Below are 14,522 nucleotides of genomic sequence, written 5' to 3' on the forward strand. Positions count from 1 at the left end.
GTATGCAGGTGCATTCTCTTCAATGATCCAGAGTGCGACCGTTAGCAGGAGACAGGTGAGAAATGCGGCTACAAGTGCAATTGTCTTTGTGCTGTGCAGGTTAGCAGTCTTGGTGTCTTTGCGGTGGCTTTGAAGGTGTTCAGTTTCCCCCATCATCTTCGAGGAGCTCAACAACTATTAGGACCACAGACTTTTGTCTGGCGCTTTCCTGGTAGCGTTGTTTGACTGTGCTACCGATCTGAGACCTTGACTCAGTTAGTGGCCTGGTCATTGGAGCGCCCTCCTTTCGTCGATCTTAGGTTGTACCCTTTCTTGGATGGCACCGTGGGGGTCGGGAAATTCTGATAGTTCGAGGGTGTCTTCTTGTGGGTAGCAACTCAGAGCTGGTCGGTTCTTCGCGAGTACTTCCCCTTGCACCACCACCCCTTGACAGGTTGCCAGGGTTGGAGGGACTTGCTTGCAATGATGAGCGTGCAGCAAGTTTTGTTTCCCTTCCACTCGGAGGGCAGTTCGGGTGGTGATCAGGACCTGCCAGGGGCCCGTCTACCTAGGCTCCAGATTCTTCGTTCTTTGGAAGTTACGAATAAATACATGGTCGCCTGGCTTTATTCCATGTCCCGTGCCCCTGGATATGTCAGGCAAGGCTTGCTGCACCTGTTGGTGGATAATTGTTAGCTTGTTTGTCAATTTATGCAAATAATCCAACATTAATATGTTCGGGACATCGTTAATGGAGGTGGGTCTTGGTGCCGCCCAAATGCTCATAGGCCTGCCGAAGACCACCTCATATGGGGTTAGTCTGTGTTTGGTTGGGGTGGAGCGCATTGATAGCAATGACAATGGAAGGGCGTCGGGCCATTTCAACCCGGTCGTGGCAACTATTTTGGCTAGTTTTAGTTTCAATGTTGCATTGTGTCTCTCTACCAGGCCCGCTGATTCGGGGTGGAAGACGGCATGGATCTTTTGTTTTACCCCCCCCCCTCTCAGTATGTTCTGTATCACCTCGTATCACCTCGGCTACGAAGTGGGGGCCGTTGGGAAGAATTCTTTCAGCAATACATTTGCAGTGGCTAAGGCGGTATTGTCGCGGGTGGGATATGCCTCTACCCATTTGCTAAAAGCGCACACAACCACCAGGACATATTTTAGACCATGGCATCTCTCTAGTTGGATGGAATCCATTTGAAGGATTTCAAAGAGGTGGTCAGGGACTCCAAACCCTCCCCGTGGTACTACTGTCCCCTTCCCTGGGTTGTGTTGTAGGCAGACTATACATTGTTGTACTAGGCGTTTTGCAGATTCTGCTATCTTGACATTATGCCATACTCTGGTGATTAGTTCAATCATGGGGGTGGAGCCTATGTGTGCTGGTAAATGTGCCATGGTCAATATGGGGATGAGGTAGGCATTGGGTAACAGCCATTTATTTCCGTCTTTAGTTCTCCAACAATCTTCCTCGTCTTTTAGTCCCACCTTTTCCCACTCGGTCAATTCGTCTTGTGTGCCTGTAGTCTGTATGTCCCTTACAGTGGTCCTAGCGTCAGTCCATTGTTCAGCTTGTGACCTGGTCACATACATTCGTTTTGTAGTTCTGTCTCCTGCCGTGGCTCGGGAAGTAACGTCTGCTAGTGCATTTCCCTGTCCAATGAGATCAGTCACTTTCCTATGTGCTTGGCATTTTATCACTGCTAACTTCTTGGGGAGAAGGACTGCTTGCGTCAAGGCGTAGACTAAATCTCCATACAGGATGGGTGTACCGTGTGAAGTCAGGAACCCTCTTTCTTTCCATAAGATCCCAAAATGGTGAACCACCCCGAAGGCATATTGGCTGTCGGTGTATATGTTAACTGTTGTGTCAGTCGCTAAGATACATGCTTGTGTGAGGGCAATGAGTTCTGCAGCCTGGGCTGAACGTTGGGGAATACGGACTGTTTCCAGAACGGTTCGGGCTGTGGTGACAGCGTATGCAGCTGAGGTGGTGCCGTCGGGGAGTTTGATGCACAAACCATCCACCCATAGTTCTCCATTTGGTTCTAGAGAGGCGGTGTCTCTGAGATCTATTCTACTCTTTGTTTGTTCATCGGTTAGTGTCACACAGTTGTGTAGTGGAGTCACGCTAGGATCATTTTCGGGTAGGGGTAACAGTGTGGCTGGACTGAGGGTGGTGCATCGCTTTAGGGTAACGTGCGGTGCTAGCAGGGTCAACTCATATCCTGTCAGTCAGGCGCAATTCAAGTGTTGGGTTTTGGTCTGGTTTAGTAGTGTGTCGACTGCATGGGGTACTAAAACAGTAACTGGATTGGAGAGCATTATTCCTTCGCTCTGGCATATCGACACTGCTGCAGCTGCCACAGCGTGCAGGCACGCTGCAGCACTCTGGCTACTGGATCGAGGGTGGCAGAGAAATATGCACAAGGGCGTTGTTTGTGACCAATTGATTGTGTTAGGACAGACAATGCACATCCCTCCCTCTCGTGCGTGTAGCGGAAGAATGGTTTGGAGTGATCTGGGGTTCCTAGGACAGGTGCTGAACAAAGGGCATTGCGTAGTTCTTTAAAGGCTGACTGGCATTCGGGGGTCCAGGGGAGAGGTGAGGGGATGTCTTTAGCTAGGAGGGAGAGAAGGGGTTTGACAATGAGACTAAAGTTCGGTAACCACTGTTGTCAAAATGAGGTGAGACCTAGCAAAGAGCGGACTTGCTTCTGATCTTTGGGAACAGGGGTGTCTAGAATTGTCTGGATCCTTTCAGGCGTGAGTTTCCTCCCTTCTTTTGATAAAAGGTGACCCAAATAGGTCACTTGTGATTTACAGAACTTCAATTTCTTTCGAGAGACCTTGTGACCATTCTCAGCAAGAAAATGGAGTAGTTTGATGGTGGCTGTGACGGCTATTGGTATGGTGTCTGCGGCTAGAAGGATGTCGTCTACATATTGTATTAGTGCCACTCCATCTGGCAATTGTATGGCGTCCAACTGTCTTTTAAGCGCCTGGCTATAGATGCTTGGGCTCTCAGTGTACCCCTGAGGTGCTCTGCAAAATCTGTACGAACAGGAGTTTAGGGTGAATCCAAATAGATAGCGGCGGTCCTCAGGTATAGGTATGGAAAAGAATGCGTTTGAGGTAAATTACAGTGAAGGTGGTGGCAGTGGAGGGGATTAAAGTCAATGTCGTGATATCGGAAACTACTGGGTATTGTGGCACCACGATTTTGTTTATCTCCCACAGGTCAATGATGAAGCAGTAGGCTTTTCCGGCTCCCTCTCCCTGTCTCTTTACAAATGGTAGTATGGGACTGTTACAAACGTTGCTCACTACTTCCTCTACTACCACTGCCTCTACCAAAGAGTGTATGATCTCTGTCAGTGCCTTCTCACCCTCTGGCGATATTTTGTACTGCGGTACTGTCGGTAGGGTTGCGTCCTGTCGTATTGTTACGTGTACTGGGTCAATCATCATTCGTCCTACGTCTGAATCAGCCGTAGCCCATAAGTGTGATGGCAAAGTGTCCAGTAGGGATGCGTCAGTCTTGGAGATGGGAAACATGTGCTGAGAAGGGTTCTCTCTATGGCGCTGGGGGATGTCATACAGGATGACAAGCACTCAGTCTGGTGAGCATCCGATAGTCGCATGGAAGGGTTTCAAAAGGTCGAGACCCATAATGGCGTCGTCTGGAGAGTTAGAAGAGAGGAGGAATGTCGTTTCGACGCTATTGTTGTCAAGGTTAAAAGGGATCGGTCGGGACAAAGGGTTGGTGGAGGGCGTACCGTCAAATCCTATTGAGGTCACATGTGAGCCTGACAAGGGTGCCCTTGGAATCAGTCGTTTGGATAGTGCACTACGTGTTGCCCCTGTGTCTACCAAAAATGGTGACTGTGCCCAGGACCTCAGCGGTAACATAAGGGCCTTGCTGATCAACATAAGAGTTCGACTGGATCCCTCCCTTGCCCCTGGCTGTCCTATGCAAAGACGTACGTATTGTCATAATCTGTCTGTTGGTACTGATTCTGTTTGGGATGGTCAAATGCGTTCACTCTTCCTGGCCTTTCCTCACTTGTTTCACTCGCGTACCCTCTCCCACGTCCTCTTCCTCTATGTCCACTTGCTATTTCCCTCGCCCCTCTGCCCCTACCAGCTCCTAACAAAATTGGGTTTTCCAGTGTCCATATTCTTTGCAAAATGCACATTGATCCTGTCGTAGGTCTTGGCGTCCTACATATGATGTCGATGAATTGTTTCTAGGTGGCTGTACTCTAGGGGTATTCTGCTGGTCTCCTCCCCTATATTGCTCCCTTCCTGTATTTGCCCCCTGGAGTTGTGCATCATCACCCGTTCCTTCAAGTCCTTCTTTTTCCTTTCTGTAGCCCTGTCATTTTCGTTTCTCTGATGCTCATAGTACTGGGCCATTTGGAGAATGGCCGCCGGTTTAGATGCTGCCCAACTACTTTCGCTGGCTTGTAATTTCTGGGATACATCTGGCAGTAGTCCTTTGGCGTAGTTCTGCACAAATAAGTGGTGTACGGTTGCGGTGGGCATGTCTTGTCCACTGTAATCGGAGAACACGGTTTCAAATCTTGAGAAATACTCTGAGACATCCTCTTACGGTTTCTGGCGGCACGCGGTTACTATGGACCAGTCTATCTTTTTCTCTGGGATCAGCGTTTTCATTTTCTGCACCATTTTGTCAGGGAGGTCCAATATTGCTTTAACCGGTTTTTGACCAGGGTTCCGCTGTTTATCTAGTGTGTTGAAATGTTCCCAGGTATGACCAAGCAGTTCGGTATGGTCTATTTTCCTAATCTGTTTCCACACATCTGCTGGTAAACATAACCCGAAGAACAAGTCTATGTCGGCAAGTGTCATTATTGTTGATCCCAGAGCAGTACCTAGCTCGGTGTAAAAGGCGGAGGTTTTTTTCGTAAATCCGGTAAAGATTTACGGAACGTCAAAATGTCCTGTCTGTCCCATGGCTGATACACCCAATTGTAGACCACCCTTCCTCTAGCGTCTTGATGGTTCATATCGTCATGAGTCCCTTGTCCTCTAGGAGGTACCCAATAAGGGGCAGCTTCTTTTATCGGCATCATGCTATCTGGTTTTTCCACCGGGGGTCCTGCTATCTTAGAGGTCCTGTCCTTATCTATCCGTCCTGGTTCCACAAGGTGACGGAATACTTCCAGTGTGGATGAAAAGAGTTCTGTAACATCGTTGTCGCCTTCATCTCCGGTGTCTACTTTCCTATAGAGAGCCACTAGTCGCTCGGGCCCTACATCTTGGTACTTCTCTTCATATGCAGTAAGAGTGTGGTAACCGAGACGTACAATAAAGTATCGTTTGTGATTTTCAACATAGGAGTTGCATATGCTAGTTACATACTCTTCTGTCTCCTTCCTATCCATGAGGGATTTAACTATTTTATCAATGCCTGCTCGCTCATTTTTACTTAATCGCGGAACCCTGGGCACTCCTTTTTCTTTTGATCCTACCTCTACTACTGTATCCTTTGATGAGGCATTTGATGTGGGTGACTCGGTGTGAGCAGAGGCGGTGGAGACTGAGGCGATCGTGCCATCTCCGGCTATACTTTGGGGGTCCTGGCGTTGTTCTACGGGATGAGTAGGGGCATAAGGGGGTGGCATGTATATGATTGGGGGACCTAACAATAAATCATCTACCCATTGTTTTGCCTGTAACTCAAGGGCGTTCTAACAGGGCATTGACCTGATATTTTTGATTTCTTTTCCTTTTTATCCATTTCCTTTTCTTTTAGTTTTTCTTCTAACCTTTTACAGGCTTGGAAAGCTGATTTTCGCGTTTCTTTATCTTGTCTAGCTTCGTCTCTTTTCTTTCTTTGAGCTGCCTCTTTTCGCCATAAACCAAACCTGTCAAACATGGCTGGTCTAGTTTTCTTTTTGTGGAGAGCCAATTCTAACGTTTCTATTTTAGCGGGATCGAAAGATCCCGTCAGTGGCCACTGATTTACCCAGTCCTTCCTAGTGTATTTATGCCATAGTTTGCTATAAGCTACGATGGCTAATCCATACTTTACGTGCATGTCCTTGTTAGGAGTGCCTTCCGGCGGCGCCGGCTGACTGACCTCTAACAAACGGTCCGGTCCAAAACAATTACAATCAAACAATCTAGAGAAAACAGGCATGACTTATTTATCGGTCAAAATGAATAAATCAATCAATTTAGACAAAAAGTCTGCACTACCTGTCCTTCGCTCTCTGCAAAGAGAGAATATTCCTATTCTTCGTTGTTTGCAAGCAGGGAATGTCTCAAATAACTCCATATCAAAAAGGAATACTAGTATTTCAATCAAACTATTCAATCAATCAATTTAAGTAGTTTTTTCACGACCTTACCCAGACCGTATGGACAGTTCTTCGTCTTCCTCTTCCAGCGCCTGGCTGTCCTCTCACTCCAACAATCAATGCGGCGTTCCTCTAAGGTCCCAGTCACGACCGCAGGTCACTCGAGAGAGGTCCGTTCGGAACCGGTGAAGTTCAGTCGATCGGCAGCCAGACGAGGGTCTTCTCAGGCAGGTATACCCCAATTGTTTAGTCGTTCACTCTGTCGTTAGGACCTCTCTACCGGACCCACGCGTCGCTGATGGGCCCTCACGTTGGACGCCAATTTGTGAAAGGCAGCGAGTCTTCTAAGACACTCCATGCTGTCCGGTGCAGGGTTCCACCTCTAATTCACTTTGGGTCCGCTATCAAAATAATGAGGCAAGCGCTGGAAACTGGAAGACAAGAAAAAGGTTCATTTCTCATGAGGAGATCACGTCAACTGCAGACACCGGGATGTCTGAGGGAGGTCTGCTGATAACTTCTTTGGCTCTTCCTTTTATACAGGTTTGACACAATGCATTTGTTTCATCAACATGGTTACACAAGCTTGGAGTCCCCGCCCCGGGCAGGTTGTCACACAAGCCCAACAGTAATTCTCTTCTCACCCGGGTCAAACAGACAATCTTATCTTGCAGCTGGACCTTGCTTCAGGGTCTAAAAATTGTGAGACCGGCCAGATCGAAGGGTCCGTTCTGTTGATAAAAACAGGTCCCATTGTTGGTAAATACAAGTCTTGCTGTTTGCAGTGCAATAAATCATGTTGCAAGAGTCTTTTTGGTGTTCGGAACCTGTTTGTGTAACTAGGTGCAGTGAGGGGTAGAGTGTCCAAAGGTTTGCCTGTAAACAGAGATGAGAGGAAAAACGAGTTTGTGGCAGCAAGTGGCGCTGAGGTTTGTTATGGCAATAGAGTTTATAGCCCCCATCACACATACCAGGTCGGTCAGAGGGATGCTATTAAGGGCAGGGTGAAACAAAGGTGACCAACAGAGTACAAAATGGCTGTGATAGATTAAAATGACTGCAGCTTATGTGCTCATAGAAATTTCCACCAGACAAGATGGTGCAGGCAATGATCACGATTGTCGTTTTGCTTTTAACAACAGGGTTCCATTTAGAAATTCCATGAACACTTTGCTAGCAAGGGCATGCCGATTAGATATCCTGAGCAATGGTATTTGGTAGGTAGCAGTGGTGGGACCATGGTTTCTCTTATTCCAGATGAAGAAGTATCGGGCCAGGCTTGCCCATTTGCCTGTCCATGATTACCGGTTCATACAGGAAGATGACAGCCAGGTGAAGTGCCCACTAGTTGGGTGCTCCTGATTGGAGACTGCCCCAAAGCTAACTGCTGTGAGAAGGCCTCTTTACACAAAGGCAGTCTGGGGAGCAGCAAGAGGAGTGCACTCGAAAGAGAATCACCCCACATCTGTCCTGAAGTTTATAACAGAGTCCATATCCCCTCTGTCTATAAAAGGGGGATCCAAACCAGCTCAGTTTGATCCAGTTCCAAGTTCTTCAACACCAGGAAGCCTGGGAGTCACGTTTTGCGATGGGGTTTTAAAACATGAATGATTTTGGCACTGAAATTTTGTATGTGGTCCTTAACGATCTGTCTTTTATGATTTTATCCATAAAATTGAATAAAGATTATGACAGACTGAAGTGCATTTAGGGTTGCACTTGCCCCATTTTGCAAAGACATTTCAAGATGGATACTATTGGCAAATAACGGTAATCACCATGGTTGGGGCCCACTAACCCTGTTTTCACAGTCCCCCCCCCCCCCACCCTCCCAAGCCCACAAATAGAGTGCTACTGTGCTTAGACAACTTAACAACTCATGCTCAAGGGCGTTGTGTTCCCACATGTTTCTTTGAGGTCCAAGCAGTTATACCTTCCACAGACGCAAAGGACTGTAAACAAGCGAATTCACACCCACTGTATCCTTGTCACAGGCCTTTAGCAATATAAGATTTGTCACAGTGATAGTGAAAGCAAATTCCTTTTTCCCCACCACCTCCTATCACCCATTTGTATTGATCAAGCACTTCTGTGCACATTAGGATGATCAAGCAAAGTTCACAAAACTACGTGGTCGTTTTACATTTGAACAGGAATTTGTCGCAATAATATCAAAACCTCAGGCAGATTTCAACTTCCTCTTATGAAACGACTGGACAGCACACTGTCACTACTTAAAGGTTCGGAAAATCCTATTCTAGTAACCACTTTCACTGACCTTTACTTGAATGCATTGTCTGACTGATCATAGTGGCCTCTGTGATGCTCCTGGACTTTACCCAAGGCTATAAGCAGCCTAATGATCTTGTTGGGCACACTGCGATGGGTGGTCCATTAGGAATGCTCTTGAACTGCGTTCCAACCCAGCCAACCTTGGATCCATCACTCCATGACTATTCTGCATAGCCCACAAAAGTCTCCCCAAACAATGGTCGGTTTGTCTTGAAACACTGATCCCGGTACCTTGACTTATACGACATGGTCAAACATGAATTAATCAATCAATTAATTAAAAATGAGGCAAACACAATTGATAAATCACCATTATAAGGATGCATCGATAACATCCCCCATCTGCATTTTGGAAGCAAAGGGTCTTCGGAGGGATGACAATTATTGTGTTAGAGAAATACAGTTTTAACCACAGGAGCTAACCTGGACCACCATTGTGTGAATTTTCATTCCCAGGTTCTTTACACAGAAGCAATCACACACAAAGGGGGGCCTAGAGGAGGTTTAAGGACCAGCGTGGGTACACTCCCCACTATAAACGTTAGACACGCAAAGAAATCCACGGGTCCAAACTAAGTCAGTCAGAAAGAGATGTTCACAAGAGGGACACTATTTCTCAAAAAAAGGAAAAATGCAAGGGAATATCCATTTTAAAGGACAACTCCCCTCACACACCAATGGTGTCATGCTTAATCATAGGAGTGCCTCCTCACGTCAGAACCTAGTTCTGGCGCGGGCTACGACCTCCTCTCTCGAGGAGGGAGCTCAGGGATGTTTTCAATGTGGGTACATGGGTTGTACTAAAAGCCCTATGTAAGCGAGGTGGGTGGCAAGGTAAAGTGCAGTGCTGAAAAGGTGTATGTTAAGTTGAAACAGCCTACAGAGTTAGCAATAAGCTTTATTTAGCTCCCCTGTGGCATGATTAAAAACAATAAGCTGTATAATGACCCTATCCAGATTCTAGATGGCTACATTAGTGAGATCCTCTAAAAAAGAGGGGTTCCACTCTTCCAAAGGGACAGGACACCAACTTGACACTATGTCTGACAAATGAATCCCTTTGGGAAACACAAATTGCACACCAAGTTCACTGTTCACTCAGACACCAGGAGCTTGTCACAATAAGGATATTGTGACAAGCTCCTGGTGTCTGAGTGAACAGTGAGAACTTGGTGTGCAATTTGTATATTAGTGAGATCAACATGTTTCAGCCTTTCTTAACCTATAGAAGTGTTAGACTTTCATTAGGATCGTATTTGGCAGCTACTTCTTAAGTAAGTGTGTGTGGTGCAAACACAATAAAGAAAATAGCAATAAAAATAACAAGGTTATCTTAATACTGAACCAGATGCTTTCGTGTTCAGTCAAATCCACCGAGTGAACCTGTAATCGAGACAGACAAAAATAGTTTATCTGTAACCATCATTCGAACTGACATTTGTCAGCCCATCCATATTGGGTAGGCTAACTCACTAATAATATAAGTGGTTTTCCTGTGGCACTTACCTATTTAGGTTAGAAAAGTTACCACATCTGTCCGGTACTGATAGTAAAAGGTACAGAACGCCAACCTATTGAATGGAAAGGGGTGGCGTAAGAAAAAAGAATACAGATCCTGGAAAAAAACTTATGTGAGTTAATAAGATGTAAGCAGTGTGGTGTCAATATACCAGTATCACATGTGAACTGGTGAGTATTAAAAACCATTCATTATCAGACATTAGAGCAACGCTGATGCACGACATAGACAACTGACCAGTGGTGGTGGCCAAAGAAGATGCTTATGTAAGGCCAAACACAGATGACAAGGGAAACCCCTATCTGGATGAACACGCATCACACTAACATGGCTGGAAGCATGCGTGTGGAGAGATGGCTGAATAACAAAACTTAGTGGTGATTGTTCAAGTCACCCACAACGTGTGGCTACCCAAACAGTTTGAGAGACTGTAAATGCCAGGTGGCTCTAATGACACCACCGTGCAGAACATTGCAAACCGTAAGAAAACACTGTAACTGAGCGCTCTGCATGTATGTTGATATAGACGCCGGTGTAGTGTTAGAACATTGAAATATTACAAATGTGAACCTGGCGTGCAAGTCAAATGCGCTTGTACGCTGCCAGGATGCATGTTCCTGGCATTTAGCTGATGATTGTACATAACTTGAGGTCAGCGGTATACTCAGTGCCATGAAAAATCACCGCATTAAAGTACGCGGCGTCTGTGGCGGAAAAAGTCCGACCGGCAGGCAATAAATGGACACCATCTTTCAGGCCATAACAAACCAGAAGAAAAACACTATAACCGAGCGCTCTGCATATATGTTTATACAGGTGCCGGTGTAGTGTTAAAGCGTGGAAATGTTATAAAAGTATAACTAGCGTGCAAGCAAAATATGCTTGCACGCTGCGGGTTAAATAGGGCTTGGGGAGGTGGGGGGCGGCCGACCAACAGGAGGCCTGCCTCCCCCGGGGATTTTTGTGCCGGTGGTGCAGCCCAGGGCCCAATTGGGCTTGTTGGGCTACATTTGGGTTGGGGGGGGGGATATGTATGCGGCCATTTTAGGTCACCAGCCACCATTTCGGTGGGGTGACACGGCAGCCGGCCTGGGGGTTTAGTAAGGGTGAGGAAAATGTGTGTGTCTTGCGTCGCCCTGGGGTACTTTGCGGGACTGATGTGCGCGGTCACACACGCAAGCCCCTCCCGCGGTGATCGGCTTGTACACGCGGCAGCGCCTCTGCCGGTGTGCGGCACGTATTGGCAGCACAGCCTCCTCAGGGCTGGGTAAGAACGGTAGGAAGCAGAACGCGACGCCTTTTGCTGCCCTCTCCAGCGCGGAGTCCCCCTCGCTTTCGAGGTACCTTGGACCTCTGTTCAGGTAGGGCCTTAAGTCCTCCTCTGTAAGCCACACCTCCTCTAGAGCAACCGGTCTGGATGGGGAGGGGGGGGGGGGGGGGGGGGGGTAATTCCAAAGGCAGCAGCCCCTCGCGCAGCCCTTCTCATGTACGCTTGTCTTTTACCCCGCATTTAGACAGCGCTTGGCATACATGGAGAATTTTCAGGGATTTGCCTGTTAACTGGACATCCCATCCTGTCCGGGTGCCATGGAAAGGTAATTCAGGGATTTCCATGTTACATGGACATCCCATCCTGTCCGGGTGCCATCGTGAAGCTTTGACCAGCTGTCCACATTGTCATATTCAGGTCTGTAACTGCGTTATCCTTGCTTACACGTGGTGGGAGGATGGGACCGGCCAGGGTTGGTGGAGCGGGGGGATTCATGCCGTACCTGGAGGCGGGCAGGGGAGGAGCGCGCGGGCGAGGAGGGGGAGGCATCGGAGTGGGGCTCTGGGGTGGAGGAGAGTTTGGGGAGTGGGAGTTTGGGGTCGGGTTTCGGGGTGCCGGACGCGGGGCCAGGGGGACTCTCTGGGGGGTGGTCATCAGTCGTGTCACGGACTTGGGAGGGGAGCGGTGGAGACCTGTTGGGGGTACCCAAGGTTGACAGGGACAGACAGGGAGAATAACCCCGGCATGTCGGACTCCTCGTTTTCTTTCCAGGGGCAGCACCCGAGCGGATGGCAGGCTCTGCCTCGTGCGCGCGGCTAGCCCCAGCGAGGGACCTACTAGATGGAACGCGGCCCAGTGGGTCGCTGCGGCCTCTGGGGGCACGGGGTCCAGAACAACAGCAGGATACAACGGATGGGCTTGCGGTACCACTGCGGAAGTGTGGGGTAGTAGGGGGATTGATCCGCTAGGTCTGGATGCAAATATTACCATAACTGATGACAATGCCCTTCCCGGAGCCATAATGTGTTACTGTGAACTGGGGATCCCAGGCTGGAGTCCACGGTGGACGGCCCATTGCTGTGGGATCACGGGCTGGAGTCCACAGAGGACGGCCCATTGCTGTGGGATCACGGGATGGAGTATGTGGGGGGGAGCGGACAGACCCTGGCTGTTGGGATTGGGTTGCAGGGAAGGGGGGGGGTCACTAATGCGGTGTCTAGTTTTGCAGAAGGTCAGGACAGATGGCGTGCAGTGGCGGATGGAGTGCCGGCCTCCCCTGCCTTTACCACTGGTTAGGCGGCGCCCTTCAGCAGGACGCCGACCTTGGCGCCAGGTAAGGCACCGGTGTACACGCGGGGGCGGTGGCACGCGAAGGGGGGGGGGGGGGGGGGGGGGGGGAGGGCTTTGGTAAGGTGCGCCTTGGCGAGGTGCTTATGGGGTGTGGGAGCTGGCCAAGCGGCGGGGGGTGGCCATGGCACTGCGGATTAGTGGGCTGCCTTCATTGATATACGGCGGGGTATGCTGTGCAATATCCAGACGGGCCCGCCTGTGTTGAAATTCATGGACGTGGTCCAAAGAGCCCCGGTAGAGTGCGGGAATGCAAGTGGTCACGCTATGATGGAGGAGTTGCTAGGCGCAGGTGGCTTGGGACCCGGTAGCTGAGTAGTGGGGGGAGGGGGGGGGGGGGGGATAGGCACTCCAATATCTACCTCCGAGACCAAGCTGGCAAGCTCCCAGGGAGCACAGGGGGACGCTTCCTACTTCTGCAACAAGTAAAGGCCGGAGATGTCTGAAGGAACCACCTACACGGTTATAAATTTGTAACATATGTATGCATACTTTTAGGCGCCTCATAGGAGCCTTTGTCCGACACCACTGTGCTGGGCGACCTATACCAGCGACCATGGAGAGGGTACAGTGGCAGTTCAAAAGGCACTCGGATGCCGCTGGTATGGCGCCTCCTTTCGGAACCGCCCCACACGCAGGGGGTGGGGGTACACGGCGGATGGCACTGGGAGCATGTTGGGACTCCACTGAAGACGCGTGGGCCAGACAGTACAGCTAGTTTATGCATGGTGGATCGTAGTGCGGGCATCTTCTCCACGGCCTGTGGACGCAGGGCTCTTGAGGGGGAGGGAGGGGCCTGAGGAAGGTTCTGGCTCAATTACGGCGGTCCAAGGCCGCTGGGGGGGGCTGATGACTTGCAACTGGAAATTGCTACGACACACTGGGACGTGGTGCGAGCAGCTGGGAACCAGGAACCCCGAGAAGGGCTCATGGTGGGCCCCTTTTGCGGGTGCCCCTTGGCTAACCGCTCATTTATACACTTGGGGGGCGCCACAGGCCGACGCGGGCATTACAGGTTGGGCCCACTCCTCCCCTGGCAAGGAGGACATTCGGTGGGTGGTTCCGTCTTTATAGACGGAACTACAGCGGGGAGGTGCTTTATCCTGTGCACTACTTGAGCGTTCGCTAGCTTCTGGGTTTGTCATGGCGCACTGTACACAGATGGTCACACATTGCCTGGATGACTTTTCCTGGGGGGGGGGCGGCCCGGTTCTGCAGACTGTCGGTAGCAACTGACAAGTTTTTAGAGCCCATGGGTCACCTGGCAGCAGAGTTAACACAAGGTCCTAGGGCAGTTGTGTCAATTTATTGGTATTGAGTTGGTGGTGTGGGCGATACAAGCCTGCTTGCAGATAGACAAGCAACTGCACATGCTGATGTGAATCGATGGTATATTATACAAACAACAGGGGTATACCCAATTAACCCTTTTTAAACCTGGGTAAGGGACGCAATATACAAAAAAAAAAGAATGGTATAAAGGGATTAATACACAGAATACATTTTTTTAGTAGAGCACATTTAATTACTCCCTCTTTGATTATTACTCTCAAAGGATTCTCTCAAAATATTTTTTACATACTACATAGAAAAGAGCATCTGCTCATGAAGAAATACATGTATACATAAAGAAAATGTACATACATGGTAACTTGACATAAATCAAAACATACAATAGGACATCAGCACTAACCCTAAAACAAATTGATTTGTACTAGTGTCCTCCTTACAATTCTGGAAGGACCACTAGGAGGTAGTCTAGATAATACACTTAAGGTCT

The 14,522-nt window shown here is 49.0% G+C and overlaps 1 protein-coding gene across 29 annotated transcripts in view; it reads right to left on the bottom strand.

Moving 5' to 3' along the window:
* The window catches only part of ARHGAP27 (Rho GTPase activating protein 27), a 1,125,989-nt gene that overhangs the window by 407,097 nt on the left and 704,370 nt on the right, over positions 1-14,522 (bottom strand). For 13 of the 29 annotated variants that reach the window (XM_085650857.1, XM_085650869.1, XM_085650937.1 and 10 more), the window contains 2 exons: positions 10,113-10,177; positions 9,952-9,989 (listed from right to left, as the gene is read on the bottom strand). The exons of 12 other annotated variants lie outside the window; for them this stretch is intronic. The gene's annotated coding sequence lies outside the window, so the exon portion shown is untranslated. Of the gene's footprint in view, positions 1-9,946; positions 9,990-10,112; positions 10,178-14,522 lie in introns of all 29 variants that reach the window. 4 more of the 29 variants (XM_085650941.1, XM_085650932.1, XM_085650977.1 and 1 more) reach the window with 1 other exon arrangement.

The sequence above is a fragment of the Triturus cristatus genome, chromosome 1_1, assembly GCF_964204655.1.
Source record: "Triturus cristatus chromosome 1_1, aTriCri1.1, whole genome shotgun sequence".
NCBI classification, from domain to species: Eukaryota; Metazoa; Chordata; class Amphibia; order Caudata; family Salamandridae; genus Triturus; species Triturus cristatus.